This window comes from Coenobita brevimanus, chromosome 30 (assembly GCF_032717465.1).
Source record: "Coenobita brevimanus isolate Jiangsu-jjx chromosome 30, ASM3271746v2, whole genome shotgun sequence".
NCBI classification, from domain to species: Eukaryota; Metazoa; Arthropoda; class Malacostraca; order Decapoda; family Coenobitidae; genus Coenobita; species Coenobita brevimanus.
The window spans coordinates 27479557-27499292 of record NC_136983.1 but is presented as its reverse complement, the minus strand read 5'-3'; positions in this window follow the sequence as shown (position 1 = coordinate 27499292).

The window sequence follows — 19736 nt, the reverse complement described above, 5'->3', positions numbered from 1 at the left end:
CTTGGGGATATATATATATATATATATATATACATATATATATATATATATACATACATATATATATATATACATACATATATATATATATATATATATATATATATATATATGTGTGTGTGTGTGTGTGTGTGTGTGTGTGTGTGTGTGTGTGTGTGTGTGTTAATACACTATGTACAGTTTATACTGCCTTCTTGAGATGTATGATGTGCATGGTAGAGCTGTAACTTACACCTACTCATTTACGTACCTCCGTACGTCTGAGAGATGTGGCATCTCTAAATATCGCTGATCTGTCCTGGTTCTCAGGGGCTGGGCAGTGAGAGGTGCAGATTTCTCTTAGCTCTCATCTGAAGGAGACGCCCTATTCCGTTGTCCTCTGTTGTCACCGCTGTATTTACTGTGGCACAATATAGAGGGAGCAACACACCTGCTCCAGTTTATTCTGATTTACCTGCATGCTACCTTGCTCCTGTTTCACGAGCTCATCCCCACCAATCTCGGCGGCATTGTGGCAGCAAAGACTAGCCGTGGGAATATTTGGTGGTCAGTTGTGGAATGCAGCGGAGTCTACACCATACAGCTACACATTAAATTTGGTGGCCTAGTGCTGGGATACGAGGGTGCCGAAAGGGACACATGTGAAGTGAAAACTCTTGGAACCGCTCGTGTTGTCTTAATTTCAGGTGAATAACAGAAAAATGCAAATTCCACTTTGCAGAGGGACTAATTGAGGAGTGAGATAAAGGATAAAACAATGAAAGCAGGAAAAACGTAGTAATGAGCTCGTTCTTTCAGATAAGCATCGGTGTCTCTAATGGCTCTGGCGAGATAATCTCTTTGTGGAGGGAGAGATCGAGGCCAGCGCGGAGAGGGGTGGCTTCATCCGAGGGCATCTGGCAACCCTGGTGAGGCGTGAGAGCCGCGACAGACACCTCGAGGCGAGCGAGGAGGCAACGTCTCAGTGTGGCCGGGAGGGACGAGACTTGGCAAGTGTGTGCGATTCCCGTGGAGTTGCAGTGCGAATCTACCTGGATTTCAGCATCATCTGAATGCACCTAGGTTAGTGTATATGCATATCACTCCACAAGACATAACACTCTCCGATCAGCACATGGTAGTTAGGGAATTTTTGAGAAATAAAGGTTCCTTAGTCCCCCGTTTAAATCATAGCTTTCTATGTATCGTATCTGTGTCCCATTCTCTATTGCTTAGCCATAACTAATCTATTTGTGTCAATCAAAATTTAACACGTACGACTCCTGCTATGCACTACACACATTCTGCCACTGCTTCTGATCGTTTACCAATCCCCTCACCGCTCTCCATCACTGAAACCCTTAACTCCCTAGCCTGCACCTACCCTTCCCCCCCTATTCATGTCTACACAGAGGTTCTGGTCTCGCTAATGGCCGGGCGGGAGCTGCTTGCATTGCCTTTATTAACTCTGCTTCCCCCGTCTTCTCCACCTCCCACCGCCTTCCCAACTGGGCCAGCAGTACCCAGTGTGAACAATCTGCTATACGCTCTGCCCTTGACTTCCTTCTCTCTCATCACCAGATCTAATCATCAGCGATTCCGAAACTGTCCTTGCCTTACCTTGCAACTCCCTCCCCCGCCTCCCCTCCCCTCTCTTTGCCTCCCTTTACTCTCGCCTCCATCAGGCTCATGCTCTTGGTCTCAGGGTTTCTTTTATTTGGATCCCAGCCCATGTTGGTCACATCCGCCACGACCAGGCAGATTGCCTGGCCCGAGCTGCCTGTAACCCCCCCCTAGCTGCCATCCGCCTCCCTGTGTCAACAACAATTGTCCAGAGAATTCTTCTCGAGGAGTCCAGGGAGGACCTATCCCTGTGTACTGATGCTGAACGTCCCACTATGTCACCAGCCAGCACTATGACACCCACCGTGGCATGAGACACACCTATAGCATGCAGCCCCGCCCCGCCGCTGTCATGTGGCCGTCGCCCACATTCGTCTGGGGTATCGTTCCCCGGGGGAAATCACTGGACGAATGACTGCCAACAGGCCATATAAACTCTGTCACAATCCAATGGATGAAGCATTATCTCATCATATCGTTAACTGCCCAGTTATTGCCCCCTTCAGACCCCCTGAACTCTTGTTTTCTGCTTTGTGTACCTACTTCATCACACATCTTGATGTACTCGAAGACATTCTCACCCTTCTGCCCGACTTCCTATCAATGTAATGCCTTGGCACTAGGACAATGATCGGACTTTTGGTGTGTGTGTGTGTGTGTGTGTGTGTGTGTGTCGTCCACGCACACGTGCACACACGCACACATCAGGTGCATGTCCTTGTATTGTCCCAGTGCTGAGATTTTGAATCGAGGTAATTTTCTAATGCATGTCGTGTTTTTTTTTTCTATCAACCTACCTGTGTATGTGACTATGTATATGTATCTACGTAGGGTGTATATGTATATATATATATGTTTCCCTGTCTATGTATATATGAATATATCATATGTGCATGTTGCATATGTACACATATGCACGCCTGTACACATACCCATTTCTCTATACATGCGTATCTATCCTGTACGTGCAGTATGCTTATGGCTACATGTGCGTGAATATATACATATATGTATAGATTTATACAAAGATAAACACCAACGCAATCAGGAACATCTTTAATAAACTGATGACGTTTCGACAACTCGTTTGTCATTTTCAGACCTATAGAAAATACAATAAAATCAAAGTAAACACCATATCTATGATAAAAATACAAAAACTAAAGTAAAAAACCAAAGTAAAACACCATGTCTGATAAAAATACAAGTGAAGAATTATTATGATAAGATGAAGAAATAAGTCATCCATAGCTAACGTTGGTGAGATGCTACTAAGTGCAAGGAAAAAAAAAAAAACAAGTAATAACACATAAGTCAAACCTTAAAAACAGCGAAGGGACGTGGAACAGTCGTGTGTGCCCAGTGTGGGCTGTAGGTGGTGAGTGAGGAGTGATTCAGCCAGGAGGCGTGTTACCTCGTCACGACAAGCGTGAACAACAGAAAAATCAGATTTGCTTATGGGGTGGCCTAAGCCTTCACAGCAATTTCGGATGGCAGAGAAAGGTGCCATAGGTAGACCGGTTCTATATGACCGAACCCGATGCTCTCCAATTCTTACTCGTAATTGCCTCTTAGTCTGTCCAATATAAGACGCATTACAGCGACTACATTTAATTTTATAGACAACAGAGGATTGCAGAGCGTCAGGGATTCGGTCTTTATGTTTGAACCATTGTCCGATAGTGTTGCTGGGTTTGAAAATTGTCCTAAGACATACTTGAGGGTAAAATTCCCTAACTAAACTCGATATATTATTACGTATGGAAAAACTTTTTGGACCTAAAAATGGCAAGATACAATATACAGGGTGATTTGCTTGCTGTGAGTTTAGGAGTAGGTGGGTTACGGATCTTATTTAGTTGTCTTCCCATATGGGTTTGTGTGAAAGAAATTGGGAAACCTTTTGAGAACAATGTTTTCGGAAGAAAACTCAATTCCGAATGTAAAGAAGAATAGGATGAACAAATATTATAAGCTCTGGTCAGCAGGGTTGAAACCAAATTGCGTTTAAACTGAATTGGGATTGCTGAGTTGAATTTCGTGGTTAATCCTGTGAAAGTGGGTTTACGGTATACTGAAGTGGTGAAAGAATTAGTAGTTTTTTGGATTAGTATATCAAGAAAAGGAAGCTTGTTGTTATCTTCAATATCAGAAGTGAAATGAATGTTAGGATGCCTCGAGTTTAAATAGTTTAGAAAAAGGGGGATGTGGTCTGGAGAACTAAACAATAAAAATTTATCGTCGATATATCTACGGTAAATGAGTGGTTTGAAATGGGAGGGGCATTGCTGTAGCCAGTTTGTCTCATGGTAACACAAAAATGCGTTTGCTAAGCAGGGACCTAGGGGATTCCCCATCGCCACTCCATCAATTTACTTATATGTTTTTCCGTTGAAAAGGAAAAGAGAATCTTTAGAAACGAGAGACAGTAATTTACGGAACTGGTTCATATTAAATCCATCTATTATTTTCTCATGTTTAAACACTTGATTGGTGCAAATGTCTATAGTTTCATAAAGAGGAATATTAGTGAACAGGGACTTTATATCGAAAGAAGCCAGTGTACAGTGGTCAACATCGTAGTTACAAATCTTCTTAGCGAAAGTAAAGGAATCTTTAACCGTATAGCAATTTTTAGTAATGGGGGTAATCATAGGTACAAGGAATTTAGATATGTTATAGCTAACAGTTCCAGTGGCAGAGAGAATGGGTCTGACTGGACAGTTCTGTTTATGGACTGTGGGGAGCCCATACATGACTCCTGGTGTAGCGCCAGATACGTATAATTTTGGGCACACTTCATTACTAATTATTCCATCAGGCTTCAGTTTCCTTAGGAAATTGTTTACTTGATCTTCACATTTCAGTATCAAAGAAAATACATAATCATTTACCATTTTCAGCTTTGAACGATCATTAAGAATTTCAGACATTTTACACAGATAATCAGTCCTGTCCAGAATTACGACACCATTTCCATTGTCTGGTTTAGTTATGATAATAGAATCATCATCTTTTACAACTCCACAGGCTTTGGGACAAGGGAGGAAGTATAATTTATTTCATACTGCTCCTTATGCTAATCCTTGGGGCCTGAATACTAAGAGTGTTGGCATGCAAACCCATGTTAATCCTCCTCCTTCTACACGGCATGTACCCAATATGGCAACTACTAACCTGACTACTGCCATACCTCAAACATTACCACCTGTAGAGTGGGTTAGTCAATCTCAGGGACCTTTTGCTCAGGCATCTTTGAACTCAGACTGTATAAAGATGTTGCCTACAGCACAATCGACTATGCAGTTTACTGGGGAAGGTGACTATGACATATATAAGTTCTTAAGAGACTGTGAGGCTCATATACATAGGCTGAAGCTTGCTAGTGATGGGGAGAAAATTTGGCATGTTAAAGCCAATGTTAAGCCATATTCCCAGGCGGCTGAAATGCTTGAAGTCTCTATTTTTCAAATCGGACCTACTGCTCAGGAATATGAGAGGTTTAAGGAAGCCTTGATATATACATTCGAAAGTGACTGCTATGTGCAGACGCTTGGGTGTTTAGATTAGTTAACAGGGCACAGCAGTATTCAAATTGTACTGAAGGTCAGCCTCATGCGAAAGCAGGCAGGTGTTATGCGGAAGCAAGCAAACCTTTGCTAACTTCAGGCTGGGGAGACATGGCTGGGGGATTGTCTTATGAGAGAGTGGCTCGTCTTCTAGAGTACCTCCAGTACTTGCTTTGTTTGGCCCCTGCTAGAAGAGATAAAGTGCTTAGGCAGGTGAAAAGACCTCCTGACATAGCCCTTCATAACTTGAACTTCAAGTTAAAGGCGAAGGCAGAAGGAGAGGGCAGAAGAACTATCTTAGCAGTGGACACAGAGAAACAAACCCTGTTGGTAAGTTCTGTACCCTGTGCCCCAAGGCTGGGCATATAGATAAAAAGTGTTGGCAGGCTAGAAAGGCGGCCCGCCATGCAGCCAAGGCTAACACAACTGTCCCGTTTGGGTCTAAAACTTCTGGGAAAAGCAGTCAGGCAAAAAGCAACCAAACCAGCTCACCACAGCAAGACCAAGCCAAGACTAAGCCAAAGGTACAAAGGTGGTGTGTCATACATGGGCAGTGTCCTCATTCCTCGGACTATTGCCCCATTGTCATTGCCAATAGGGAACAACTAAGTAATAGGGCAAATTCGGGGGAAGCCCAGAGCCACACGCAGAAATAATCTGAAAGATCGTACAGTCCACCAATGCATGCATGGCAGCTATAAAAAAGGTGAATTTACTGTCAATTCCTTGGATTATAGGGAAAGGCCAGGTGTCTTTCATAGTTGACACCGGGGCATGTGCAAACATTATTTCCTGTAAAGTGCTAGAAAGATTAAGACATCTGATGCCTCGTGCACATTGGGCGTTATCAGCACCCGATGTGATTTTGACAGGTGTGACAGGGAGTAAAATGAAGATCGTAAGCCAGGTACTGTTGACACTGACGGCAGATAAATGATCTCCTGTATTACGTGCTACATTCTATGTGGTTGAGGACTTCCCTCTGCCAGCTGATGGGTTATTAGGCCTTCAGTCCATGGAGGAGTATGTGATTATACACCTTCAGAGACATTCCATTTCCTTTAATGGGAAGGAGTTTGTGGGCCTTGTTCCCTCAGCAACCAAAGCTGGAGATAGTGGCGTCCAACAAGGAGCCATTCAACCAGTTGTTACACCAACAGGTGAAGCGTCAAGGGAATCACCAGACGAACACGAAACGGAGGGTATAAGCTGGAAGCAGGTCAAGGCTATAGTGCAGGGGTTCTTAACCTGGGGTCCATGGACCCCCAAAGGGTCCATGGATGGGATACAGGGGGTCCGTGAAGGTCAGAATAATTGAGAACAATTTAGTGAGATTGCATGATGCCCTTTGGCATCATTAACTTAAAAAAAAATAAGTAAAAACTCGAAGTCTTGAAGAATTCTGGTGTTCGTTGACACAAGCCTACCCTCATCTGGCAAAGCGAGCTATCGGTGCTCTGATTCCTTTTGCAACTACATACCTTTGTGAGTCAGGGATTTTGGTGCTTGTTTCTATGAAAATTAAAAGTCAAAATCAACTGGATGTCAACGATGACATGCGTGTTGCCTTGTCATAGACCACTCCACAATTTCATCTTATTCAAGCCAAACAGCAACAACAACCCTCTCACTGAAATGAACTTTTGAGCAAACTTAAAATTTTGTTTTGTTTAATTTGCTCAAGTGTGATGTATATAATTTTTTCGAGTGGCCATTAGTTTTTGCATGAAAAAGAGAAACATAATTCTTTGTAAAGACTGTTTTATACTTTGTGATACACTGCGTGAGGTAGTTTTCAATAAAATAATGTATATTCATTGCATGCAAAATGCTGCATTTGTGCTTATGTGCATTTTTGTAGGGAAAGGGTTCATAGCGTTCACCAGATTCTTGAAGGGGTCCGTGACTCAAAAAACGTTAAGAACCACTGCTATAGTGAGTGGGAATCACCACTTGCCCAGTCGGACTGTCTGCAAAATTCCTGTTTGAGTACCTGACGTGTCAGCGGGAACTGGTATGGCATGCTTATCGGAGACCGTAAAACATAAGGCATTGTTACTGGAGTCCACCCTGAGCAGTGTTGGACAAGACCAGAAAACACCCCTCTGCATCACAAATATGAGTGGTGGCACAATTAAGCTCAGAGATGGTTGTTATGTAGGGGACTTGATATGCTATGATTCCCCCGTAAAGGAAGTCGACGATGTACCAGTAGTCTCTCCAGTAGTTACATCGCAAACAACGACTCAGTCTGAACCTAAACGTCTAGGGAGAGGAAGTTTGCTAGGACAATACGTGAAGGTAACAGACAATGTTAACCATAAAGTGCGACTGCTAGCACTTCTTAACCCGTTAACCGCAGGTGTCATTCCAGAATGACATTGAAAAAACTAGACAAAACCGCGGGTGTCATTCTGGAATGTTTGTGAATATTTTGAATACCGCGCATTTTTTCCGAGTGTCAATTGTTTCAAAGGAGAGTAGCTATTAAGTTCTTTCATTCCAGCTGACCCCCACCTCCCTCCTCCCACCCCCCGGGGCCCCCCCATCCCTGCCCAAACACGCATCAGTCTCTGTCCAACTTTGTGAGTGACAATGTTGCTGATGTGGCAGTGAAGTGCGGGCAATTACAGTGCCTTTTACCTGCCTCAGTGAACACAGAGTGGATGTTTATCGTATGTGCAGTGTTCATATATGTTTATAGTATTATTATCAGAGTGTGGTTGGCATTTGGTAATGGTGTGTGGGGAGAAAAATAGTGATTTTAGATTGCTCACTTCTAATGGCACTGCCCACCCAGTGAAAGTCCACGAAGTCATGAAACCTACATCATTGCAAAGCTGAAGGTTAGTACTTTCTAATGATACCTTATTTTTCTCTCTAGCATTATCCTGTGCAGAGTTATAAATGTTTAAAGTTTGTTTACATTTTGGCTGGAACCCCCGTGGGGGGGGGGAGTCGGGTCAAAACAATGCTCATGGTTAAGGGGTTAAAGAATCCTCCGACGTAGTCCCACTTCCAGGAGAACCACTGGGTAGGAAGGGCAAGGTGAAACATCATATTAGTTTGTGCCCTGGTACAAATCCGATATATGTGCCTGCATACTGTCTACCGCACAGCCAAAGGAAGCAGTGGAAGAGGAAGTTGAAAAAATGCTTTACGTTGGAGTCATTCAGCCTTCTTCCTCACGTTGGAATGCACTACTCTTTCTGGTTCCTAAAAAAGACAGTGGTGCGAGAGCTGTTGTAGATTTCCGGTAGGTGAACAAGGTAACCATACTGGATCATTTCCCGATTCTGCATCTCAGAGACTTACTACAGTCCCTGGGTAAGGGAAATACCGTTTTCACCTGCCTGGATGGTATTGGCTGGTGGAGGTGACTAAAGAGTCTCATCCCATCACTGCCTTTAGCACTCACCATGGGCACTTTGAATTTCTCCGGATGCCTTTTGGATTGAGTAATGCTCGTTTGACATTTCAGAGGATGATAAATTAGTTGTTTGGTGACATGTTAGGGCTGGACGTCTTGGCGTATCTAGATGACTTGAGAATTGTGAGCAAGGACATGGACACTCACTTTAATAAGTTAAAACGAGTAATGGAAACCTTAAGGTCCGCGGGTCTGAAAATCAAGCTCTCAAAGTGTGAATTCCTGAAGTCATGTGTTAGATTTCTGGGGCACTTAGTCAACGGTGATGGCATTAAGGCTCTTCTGGATAAGGTTACTGCCATGATAAACTTCCCTACACCCAAGTCCAAGGATGACGTTCGCTCGTTTCTAGGGCTTACTGGCTTCTGTAGGAGCTTTGTCCACAGATATGCTGCTATTGCATCACCGTTAACGGCTCTACTTAAGAAGGATGCAGCATGGTAATGGGGATCATCGGAAGAGAAAAGCTTCAACGACCTCAAGAAAGCCATGACTGAAGCACGTGTCAGCGTTTCCCGATTATACTCAACCTTTTTACCTGTGCACGGACACCCAGGTTCGGGTCTGGGAGTGGTGTTACAGCAGAAGGATGAGCAAGGCGAAGCGCACACCATTGTGTATGCCAGTAGGGCACTAAAACCCCCAGAAAAAAAATTACTTCGCGACACATTTGGAGACATTAGCAGTCGTGTGGGCATTAGGGCATTTCCGGGATATCATCTTCGGTTAGTGGATAATTGTTTTAACTGACCATGCACCCATACGCGACTTGTTCAAGGGGAAGAATTTGCACGGTAAGGTAGCACGTTGGTACAGCAAGGTAATGGAGTTTGACCCAGAAGTCAGATATTTACTTGGCTGTCAAAATGTCATTGCCAACATGCTGAGCAGAAACATTGCTGCTGCCATATCTGAGGATATCCCTCTCACTGGGTATTTCCCAGACATGGTAAAGTGGAACAACATAAGGATGCAATGTGGTCTCAAGTCATCTATGCCTTGGAGTCTGGCGACGAGACTTGTCTACCTGAACATCCGGTACCGATGACTCACTTCCACCTTCAACAAGGTCTCTTGTATAAGAAACCACCGGGGAAATGCACGGTGTATCAGCTGGTTGTTCCTGCTGTTTTACAGCAAGCCGTGTTACAGTTGGTTCATAACGTATCGTACCTAAAGCAGGTCATCCTGGACACGACAGATGCATATATGAGGCAAGAGATAAGTACTATTGGCTGACCATGAGGAAGGACATAGCTCACGTTAGTCAATGTGTCAAGTGCGTGGAAATACTAGGAACGACTGGACCTCCAAATCCCATCTTGGAGTATCCACTACCAGAAAAACCTTGAGATACAGTGTCCATTGATCTGTTGGCGTTGCTAAGAAGTCATCAAGGCTCAAACTGTGTGTTGGTGGCAGTGGACCATTTTTCACGATTCACTGTTTTAGCACTATTACAGATGAAAAATGCAGACAAAAACTGCTTTTGTAATCTCAGTGATTTGTCCATACTCTACACTCAAGGTATTGTTCAGCGATAATGGCAGTGAATTTCGTAACCAGGTGTTACAGGAAATCTGTCTTACGTATGGGGTAAAGCAAGTCTTTGTTACACTTTACAGTCCCAAGAGCAATGGCCCTGTGGAGAGGACAAACAGGAAGATATTGGAAGTCTTGAAGTCAGTGATCAACTCGATGGAGAATGACTGGCAAGACTGGTTACCACATGTAGCAGCTATGATAAAACTCCTCAGAGAATTCGTCGAGTGGGAAATCTCATTACATCCTTTATGGAGATGAGAAATTGTTGCCCTACGATTTGCTAGCTAGACCTCCTACTCCGGTGTACAATCTTGAGGATTACAACAAGGTCCAACTTGCAGAATTTCAATGCATACATAGTGAAGTACGGAAAAGACTGAAAGCCTCAAGAACGGACATGATGGCGAAACAACACAAAGGTAGTCAAGAAAAGACGTTGGAGGTAGGCCAGAAGGTGATGGTCCAGACTCCTGAAAGAACTTCTAAGCTCAGCACTAGTTCCATGGGCCATGTACAATTATCGAAAGAGTGCATGGAAATACCTATAAAATAAGGAATGATGCAAGTGCAACTCAGGAGATAGTACATGCTGACAGGATCAAGCCTAACTAACCAATCGTCTGATGTGTTGTCCCCTCTGTCTTCGTCGCAGTCTATGTCGTCGTGTATACCTGTCCCTAACCAAGATTATCGCAGCAAGCTACGATCCCACAGCAAGGACGATTAAGGGAGTATCTTCTCTTGCAGAAATGTGGCTGTGGCTTGTATTCCTTTCGCGTTGCTTGGGGTGGACCTATGGAATGACAACGGACACGACTGTATTGATGCCAGGAGCACTGAAGAGCCCACCAGGAGAAGTCGTGGTGGTAGATGATGCAGTCTGTGTGCACTACCCGATGGATGACTATTTCTGAGCTCCGGACACTGTTAAAGGTGCTGTTGAGGGATTGTTTCACCTAAAATACCTAGTGTTGGAGATGGGGAAGTCGCACGACGTGAAACAGCAGCTAATGGAAATATGGAAATCACCTTACCTGAAACAGCAGCTGATGGACTTGAACAGTGAAGCTTTCCTACAACCATTACATGGTTTACTCGACTTCAAACTGATCATATAGATAGGCTCTTAGACAGGCTTACAAAATTGCATGTCGCTTTACTTAATGCAGATTCTGATCTTTCCCAGCATGTCCCTGCACGTACTAAGAGAGGACTTGTGGACTTTCTAGGTATCCTGTCTCAAAAGCTCTTTGGTACGGCGCTAGACAAAGACGTAGTGCAATTGGGCAGACAGATACATGATTTGGCATTAGCAGCTAAGGCAAATAACAGGCTAATAATACACACATATGAACAACTTGGTGAGTTCACTAACAAGGCTAACGAGATAATTGTGACTACCAACCATCTCGTAGAAATTGCGCACAATATCCAGACTAACCTACCAACCCTAACTAATTTAATGTTAATCACTGAGTACCTACATGCTCTCGATGAGTCAGTCACTGCTTTGGAGTTGCATGCAGCCAATATGGTGGACGGCTTAGTCGATGCAAGCTTGAATAGGGTTAATGCTTTATTACTTCCTCCTCATATTTTAAGTAATGTTCTTGACGTAGTTATGGTGAAGCATGGACTTATGCCACTTTTTAGTATAAGTCAGCTGGAGTATTATTATCCATTCTTGGAGGCCCAGTTGACTCATGATGGCATCCTGATATTGGCACCTATGAGGAATGATATACCATACATGGCGGTTCATTCCTTTCCCTTTTGGTACTGCTAACAACACACTTGTCATTTTGGAAGAGGGTCCAAAGGTGTTAGTTGTGTCTGATGACAAAAGGTATATAGTAGAAACGACTGTGGATGAGTTTGAGAAATGTAAGTCTTCCTTCTCAGTCTCCATGTATGTCCTGCTTTCCATTTTGTCTTTATACCATCAGAGGTGGAGGAATGTAAGGTGGCCTTGCCGGACACTAACACTTCCTCTACACTGCAACGTTGCACTTTCCAACCCATCCAACTGAAATCAGTTTTCCATGCTCATGTACATGCGAAACAGTATTTCTTCTTTCCTGAGTCAGACGACGTAACACTGACGTGTGCATCACAACACCAGTTCCTTACGGTAGTCGGATACTATGTTGCCCCCGATTTTTGTGAGTTGCACAGTAAAGAGATGGTAATTCTACCTAAGAAGCAATATCTAGCGCTGTCGGTGAATTTCTCATCCCTGTTACGACTCTTTCTACCTTCATTCAGTGTGTTTTTTTTTTTTTTTGTGAATGTGAAAAAGACTGTCTTATGTGTTAAACGGAATGGAGTTTGTTAGGTACTTGAACAAGACTGATTTAAAACCATATATACTGTCCTATCCTCCTTCATATCTTTCTCCTTCCTATTTTGATCTTGGTGTTGGTCTTCAACTTCTTGTGGTCTAGTCCTGTGTTTGTGTTTGGGGCTATTATCTGAAAGACCTTAAAATGGGAAACCAACTAAAACCACGGGTCCGTTCTCGCGGATTGCAAGTGGACTTGCCTGAATAGTTAGCTACCCTTCACACTGGTTAGGCTACACAGTAGTTAGGACTACAATGTCGACGGGGACGTCGAAAAGGTGTGGCCAAGCAAAGTTCTGATGCGAAATCATTTCCACAATGAGTTAAGTCTCACACTGTTTTCACATATTACATACAGGGATGTTTATTCATGATTGAAGTGTGTGTAATATAGTGATGAGATGAATAACCAAGTACAGCTTCACTGTGAGTGTGGTGTGGGAATGACATGAGAGCCCAGACGTGCTAAGGCTAGCGTTTTCGAACGTACACAGTGAGAGTGAAGGAAGGTGAGAGAAGGATATAAATTCTGCATATGTTTAAGTCTTGGGGATATATATATATATATATATATATATATATATATATATATATATATATATATATATATATATATATATATATATATATATATATATATATATATATATACGTCTGAGAGATGTGGCATCTCTTAATATCGTTGATCTGTCCTGGTTCTCAGGGGCTGGGCAGTAGAGGTGCAGATTACTCTTAGCTCTCATCTGAAGGAGACGCCCTATTCCCTTGTCCTCTGTTGTCACCGCTGTATTTACTGTGGCACAATATAGAGGGAGCAACACACCTGCTCCAGTTTATTCTGATTCACCTGCATGCTACCTTGCTCCTGTTTCACAAGCTCATCCCCACCAATCTCGGCGGCATTGTGGCAGCAGAGACTAGCCGTGGGAATGTTTGGTGGTCAGTTTTGGAATGCAGTGGAGTCTATATCATACAGCCAGCGTCGCAGGGCAAGGTCAAAGTTTTGACGATTCGACTCATTGACTGACGCAGTTACATTCATTTTCGACCAAACTTGGTGGAAGTGTTGAGGATCGGCCAATGATGAAGAGAACTGATTTAAGAATAATAGCTCAAGGTCAGGGTCACACTGTCAGGTCAACTCAAACAGTTTTGATCCGATTTGGAGTAAACCTGCCAGGAGTTCTGTGGGATAGGCACGGATGAAGAAATTCGATCTTGAGAACGATCGATAGAAGTTTAAGGTCACAAGACAAAGTAAAAGTCTCTGATGAAACTGGTTTAAGCAAAATAGTTGTTCGGCTTGAAGAATTTCATTACCATGACTGACACTTTTCTTCCTACCTGTAAACCTTCTTGACATTTGTCTGCTTCATTCATGCAAACACTCATTTATGCTGCAAAACGTATTTAGCGCCACAAAGTTTATGCACGTTATTATGTATATGATATGTAATTTACACGTAAGTTTTTTGGGCTATTTGTATATTACGTATTACATCTTTGACACGTTGATCATAGTATTCTTTACACGTTCATGCAGAAAATATTCATGTCCTACATGCCTTACGGCGGCACGGTTACTCATGATTCATGTAACTTGCTGTTACTTTGTATAATATCACAGGAAATATTAAAGGTGAAAAAAAGTGAAAAAAAAAAAAAAAAGCAGAGATACAAAAGAGCATGCGATGGAAAGAGATTCTGAGTTCTACATCCAATATACATTCCTTTCCTCTACTCACAAAACATTTAGAGCTGATTGTTATGAAGTGTTTTGGTGCGTAACACCTTACCGTACGCCTTCTCGCTTTAGACTTGTGGCTAAAGAAAAAGAAAAGAAGAAAAAAATCCACATTCCTGCAACTCTATTTCATGATCGTTATGAAGGTCAGCAGGGCTTTGTCAGGAGTCTGCACTTACATAGCGATATCTATACTTTTTTCTAGTCGGTATTCTTAAAGCTGGGCTTCACTAGCATTTTGGTGCTGGGGCCCCTGTACCTTGTGCTTATGACTTTAGGTGAACCTGGGTCATCCCTACATTGTAAGATCCCCAGCGCTTCATGATAACTATAATTTTATCTTTTTAAAATGGATTTTTGTACATTGCATATAGTACTGTAACATATTGCCCTTATGGAACAAGGTTTTACGGTGTAGAAAGTACGATGTAGAAGGTATGAGACACATATATAAAATATATACAGCAAGTATCAGTAGAGCCCAACCTTTTTTATTTCTCTCTCTCTCTCTCTCTCTCTCTCTCTCTCTCTCTCTCTCTCTCTCTCTCTCTCTCTCTCTCTCTCTCTCTCTCTCTCTCTCTCTCTCTCGTGTGTGTGTGTGTGTGTGTGTGTGTGTGTGTGTGTGTGTGTGTGTGTGTGTGTGTGTGTGTGTGTTCTTACCTAATTGTATCTTTGCAGGAATGGGTCGAGCTCGTACTGTCTCGTGTATTAAACCATTTTTATCATACATATCCTGAAATTTATGACTTGTTTTGGCACACACTATTTCAGTCGGGAGTCCATTCTACTGACCAATTGCCCTATTTGGGAAACTAAATTTCTTTGCATCTTTATCGCCTCTCTTTTTATTTAGTTTTTTGGAGTGTCATCTTGCTGATGCTTCCCCATAGGTTACATATGATCATTTATGTCTATTTTCTCTTTCCCTGAGATGTATTTATATAGCATAATCATGTCTCCTCTTTTCCTTCTCTCCTGTAGTGTTGGTAAATTCAATTTTTCTAGTCTTTCTTCGTAGCTTAGATCCCATAAGCATGGTACCGAACTTGTAGCTGCCATTTGTACTTTTTCAATCTTATCTATGTGGTTTTTTAGATGATTCCAGACTACTGGTGCATACTCCAGGGTTGGTTTGATGAATGGTGTTATTATATTTCTCAGCATGTCTTCATTTACTGTATATTATGTGAATGCTATCCTTATATTAGCAAGCATTGTGTACATGGTACGTACCTTCTCACTGATGTGGTCAGCCGAAGATAGTCTGTTACTGGCAATCACTCCTAGGTCCTTCTCCCTTTCTGATACGTGTAGGGTTGATCTTCCTAACTTATAATCCAAATCTGGTCTTTTTTTCACTTTTACTAAACTTAATTACATGACGCTTGTCCACACTAGGTTCCAATTGCCATTTATTGCTCCATTCATGAAGTTTATTCAGTTCTTCTTGTGGCTGTCTGCAAGAATCTGTGTTAGTAATTTTCCTTTATGCTTTTGCGTCATCTGAAATGATATTTAGATAGCTTCCATTTCCACTGTTACTGTCTATGTCACTTATATATACCAGAAGCATAATTGGTGCCAGCATTTTGCTCTGTGGAACTCTACTAGTCACTTCCCTCCAAGATGAGTAATCTCCCTTTAGTACTGTTCTCATTTCCCTTTTTCTGAGAAAATCCTGCATCCAACAGTACAGGTTACCTTGGATACCTCCTTGAGAGTACAGTTTCCATAAAAGTCTTTGGTGCGATACTCTGTCAAATGCTTTCTTGAAATCTAAATACATACTGTCCGCCCGTCCTTCTCTTTTCCGTAATATTTCTGTAACTTTGTCATAGTAGCTTAATAGATTATTAACACATGATTTTCCTCTTCTAAACCCAAACTGCCTTTCTGTTATCATACTGTGTTTTTCTAGATGGTTTACCTAAACTTTTCTTATCAGCTTTCCTAGTATCTTACAACACCGGTCAGTGATACTGGTCGGTTGTTGAGTGGATTTTGTCTATTCACTTTCTTGAAGAGAGGAACTATGTTTGTTTTCGTCCAAATATCTGGTAGTTTACCTTGCCCTAAGGAGTCCTTGAATATTAAATATAATGATCTGCTCAACTCTTCGGTACATTCATGTAGCACCCAACTTGAAATTTCGTCAGGACCATGTGCTTTTCCTTTGTGTAATTTACTTAACTCTGCCTGTACTTCTTTTTTCTGATATTTGTATACCTTGTAATATGTGTGGGCATGCATGTTCCTTATCATCTCATTCAAAATTATTTTCTTTTGTAATAACTGATTGGAAGCTTTTATTTAGTGCTCCACAAATATCTTTCTCTTGTGTATAGATGATCCCCTTGTCCATAATGGAATATATTTTATATTTAACTTTGGTTTCGCTTCTGATGTAGCTGTAAAATAGCTTAGGTTGATCACTAATTTTGTTTATAATGTTTTCCTCCAACTGTCTTTGAGCCTTCCTCCTTATTGTTGTATAATTATAATCATTTCTTGCCTGTTTATAGCTGTTATATGCCCTCCCACTATTGTGTCTTCTGTATCTATTCCACTGCAAATTTCATTTTTCTTTAGATTTTTTACATTCGGTATTAAACCATTTCTTTGATAACATTTCTGTATCTTTGTGATGAGGGATGTAATTTTGGACTCCTATTTCTCAAAAATCATAAAATTTCCTACGTATAACATTTAAGTCTTGTCCTCTAAGCTCCTTTCCCAATCTGTTTCTAAGAAGTACTTCTTCAGGTCATGATAGTTACCTTTTTTGTAGTGTAGACGCTTTTTGTAACTCGCATTACTTGTAACTTCGCATTGTGATACTTCATTGTCACTTGTGTGTGTGTGTGTGTGTGTGTGTGTGTGTGTGTGTGTGTACATTACTAGGCAGTGTGGGTACAAATGAAATTTTGAAAACCAGAAATACATTTATTTTGTATTCCTACGTCTTGATGGTCTAGTACTTGGACTCCTAATCTTTGCAACAGGGTGATCACCCAGCTTCTTACAGGAAAATTTAGACTGAACCCTTATATTCCTGCAGACAAAAGAAACAATAAATACAAAAATGGAATGTTGAATAACGTTACCAAAGATATACAGTATTACGTACATTAGTTTTGATTATAGGTCTGTGTAAGAGAGCTCTGAAAGTTTTTGTAACTTACTCAGCTTAAGAGCGAAGTAATAATAAAGGGATTAATGAAAGCTCTGACTAAGCCACTCTCGTTCGAGGGGTGGCTGTTGATCTGAGTAAAATAATCGGAGATAACAAGAAGGAGCACTAAGAGTGCACAACATCCCCGCCTAGCAATAGGCCTGTGGCGGAACTTTTGACCTAGTTCTGTGACCTTTATGTTTGGCCAGTTGTGACTTGAAATACTTCATCTTTGCTTGACCAATAACCTCTCCACTAAGTGTGATCTTTGACCTTTTGTACTCGAATTTGAATAATTTAATCTTTGGTTGACCCGGCATCGTTCCATCAAATTTAATCTGAACTGAATAAGAACTTTTTTAGTTAAAGGACAGAAAGTTTGACATTGCCCTGTGACCTTAAATTTTGATTTTTTTTTTTTTTTTTTTCGAAATTTAACCACTTCACCCTTTGCTCACTCTCTGTTCATCTAAGTTATATCTAAATCGAATGAAAAAATATAAGTTGACCTACTCCTGACGTATTACCTTTGACCTTTTGGGGACAAGATCTATCATGCCTTTGACCCAGTGCAAAATGATACCCATCTTTGCAATGGCCGAGTCGATCGTTTTTGCCATTTTAGAGCTAGAGGGTCTAAGGAAAAAAAAAAAATGGCGACTTTCTGCCGATTGTGTTTTTGCGTGTATGGGTTATATTTTAGTTACTTTAGATCATTAAGTTATGGAAAAGCATGAGGATTAATGTTAGATAAAAATAATAATAATAATAATACCTCTGTTTGTGGATGTTACTAAAGATTATATTAGTTACAGCTTATGGGTGCGTCAGAACCATCCCGACATGAGCGTCTACTGATAATCTGATAGATGAACACAGATGGTCTAAGACAACTTTCATTAAGCTGGGAGCTTTAATTATTCTTCCACTGATACAGATTAATTATAATTAAACAAAGTTCAACTGACAATATGTATCTGCTGGTACTAGTGAGGACATTTTAAGCATGGTAAAAAAAAGCACTAGCAGATTATCAAAGAGCACACTAGTGCTCATGAGCGACAGTTTGGGAATCCCTGGTCTAGTGGGTTAAGGCGCTCCAACCAGATTTGACTCATGAGAGAGGTGGTTGAAGTTTACTACTTAAAAAATGCCACTCAGAGGCAAGGAGTTCGCGACTTTTTCTTAATTGCTTGGACTTAGTAACTTACCCCCGGGCCCCTTAGCTCCTGAGGGGGTAATAAAAGACTGGATGATAGAATACATAAAGCTTACATTAAACTCTTCTTGTCAGAGAACATCAACTCTTTGGCTGCTAGGATTTCTGTCATGAAGTCGTTTCATGTTACATAAATTAAATTTGTTGGTGTACTGACAACGGTAAAAGTTTTACTTGATGTCGTTTTTTAAAGCTTTAACTACTAGGATTTCTTTTACTTAAACCAACCGGTATTAGTCTAAAAAACCTAAATGGTTCTCCACGTGATATGGTTATACGATCAGACCGGTAGTTAATGGTTCCCTGGGTTGGAGGAAACCATCTGGGTTGCATTTAGTGTCGGATTATCTATAAGTCGCACTGCACAGTGAGCGAATGGTGGGCGCCCCTACTTATTATAAACGAAGGTTTACCACTCCGATGTTCCATTCAATCAATCATTGTTTTGCCCCATCAGTAACACAGAGCCCGAGGCTAGGGTACTCAATCCCGACATAATTATGAGGTGAAGATGACCAACCCGCTTGCCCCTGAGTGTCATAATGTAAACAATAACCCCATCCACCCTTCGGATGTAAACATACTGTATATGGGCCCTTCTGGTTAAAGTGCTGACTGAACTCAGTAGACTACCAGGCATTATTTGTTTATATGATTCACTCAGCGTAGTGAATGGTTCCCTGGATTTTAGAATATAATTTGACTTGTCACTCTCATCACTAATAGGCAGCACTACACTGAGTGAGTGGATGACGGGCACTCTCCGAATAAAGCTTTACTGAAAGATTACTCCGGAAGGGTGAGGGGCTGGGGCGAATGTGAACTTAAGTCATGTGTATTTCAAATTTCGCTTCAACCTGCTCTGATTTTGATAGTGTGCTATTGTTCGTTCACATTAACTTGGCCCAGATTTTCGCCCCTTTGCACTCTTCACGCAGCTCAGTACCAGGAAAAGACAGCACTATGACACGACATCCTTTTCATAGCTCTTCTTCTTGACTGGCATTATACAATATTTTAGTGTTAATCTGTTGCTACAACTTAGCACTGAAAATGGAGAGATGGCAATGCTAGGCTAAGTAAGAGTATAAAGAGTATTATAACTGAAGAATTA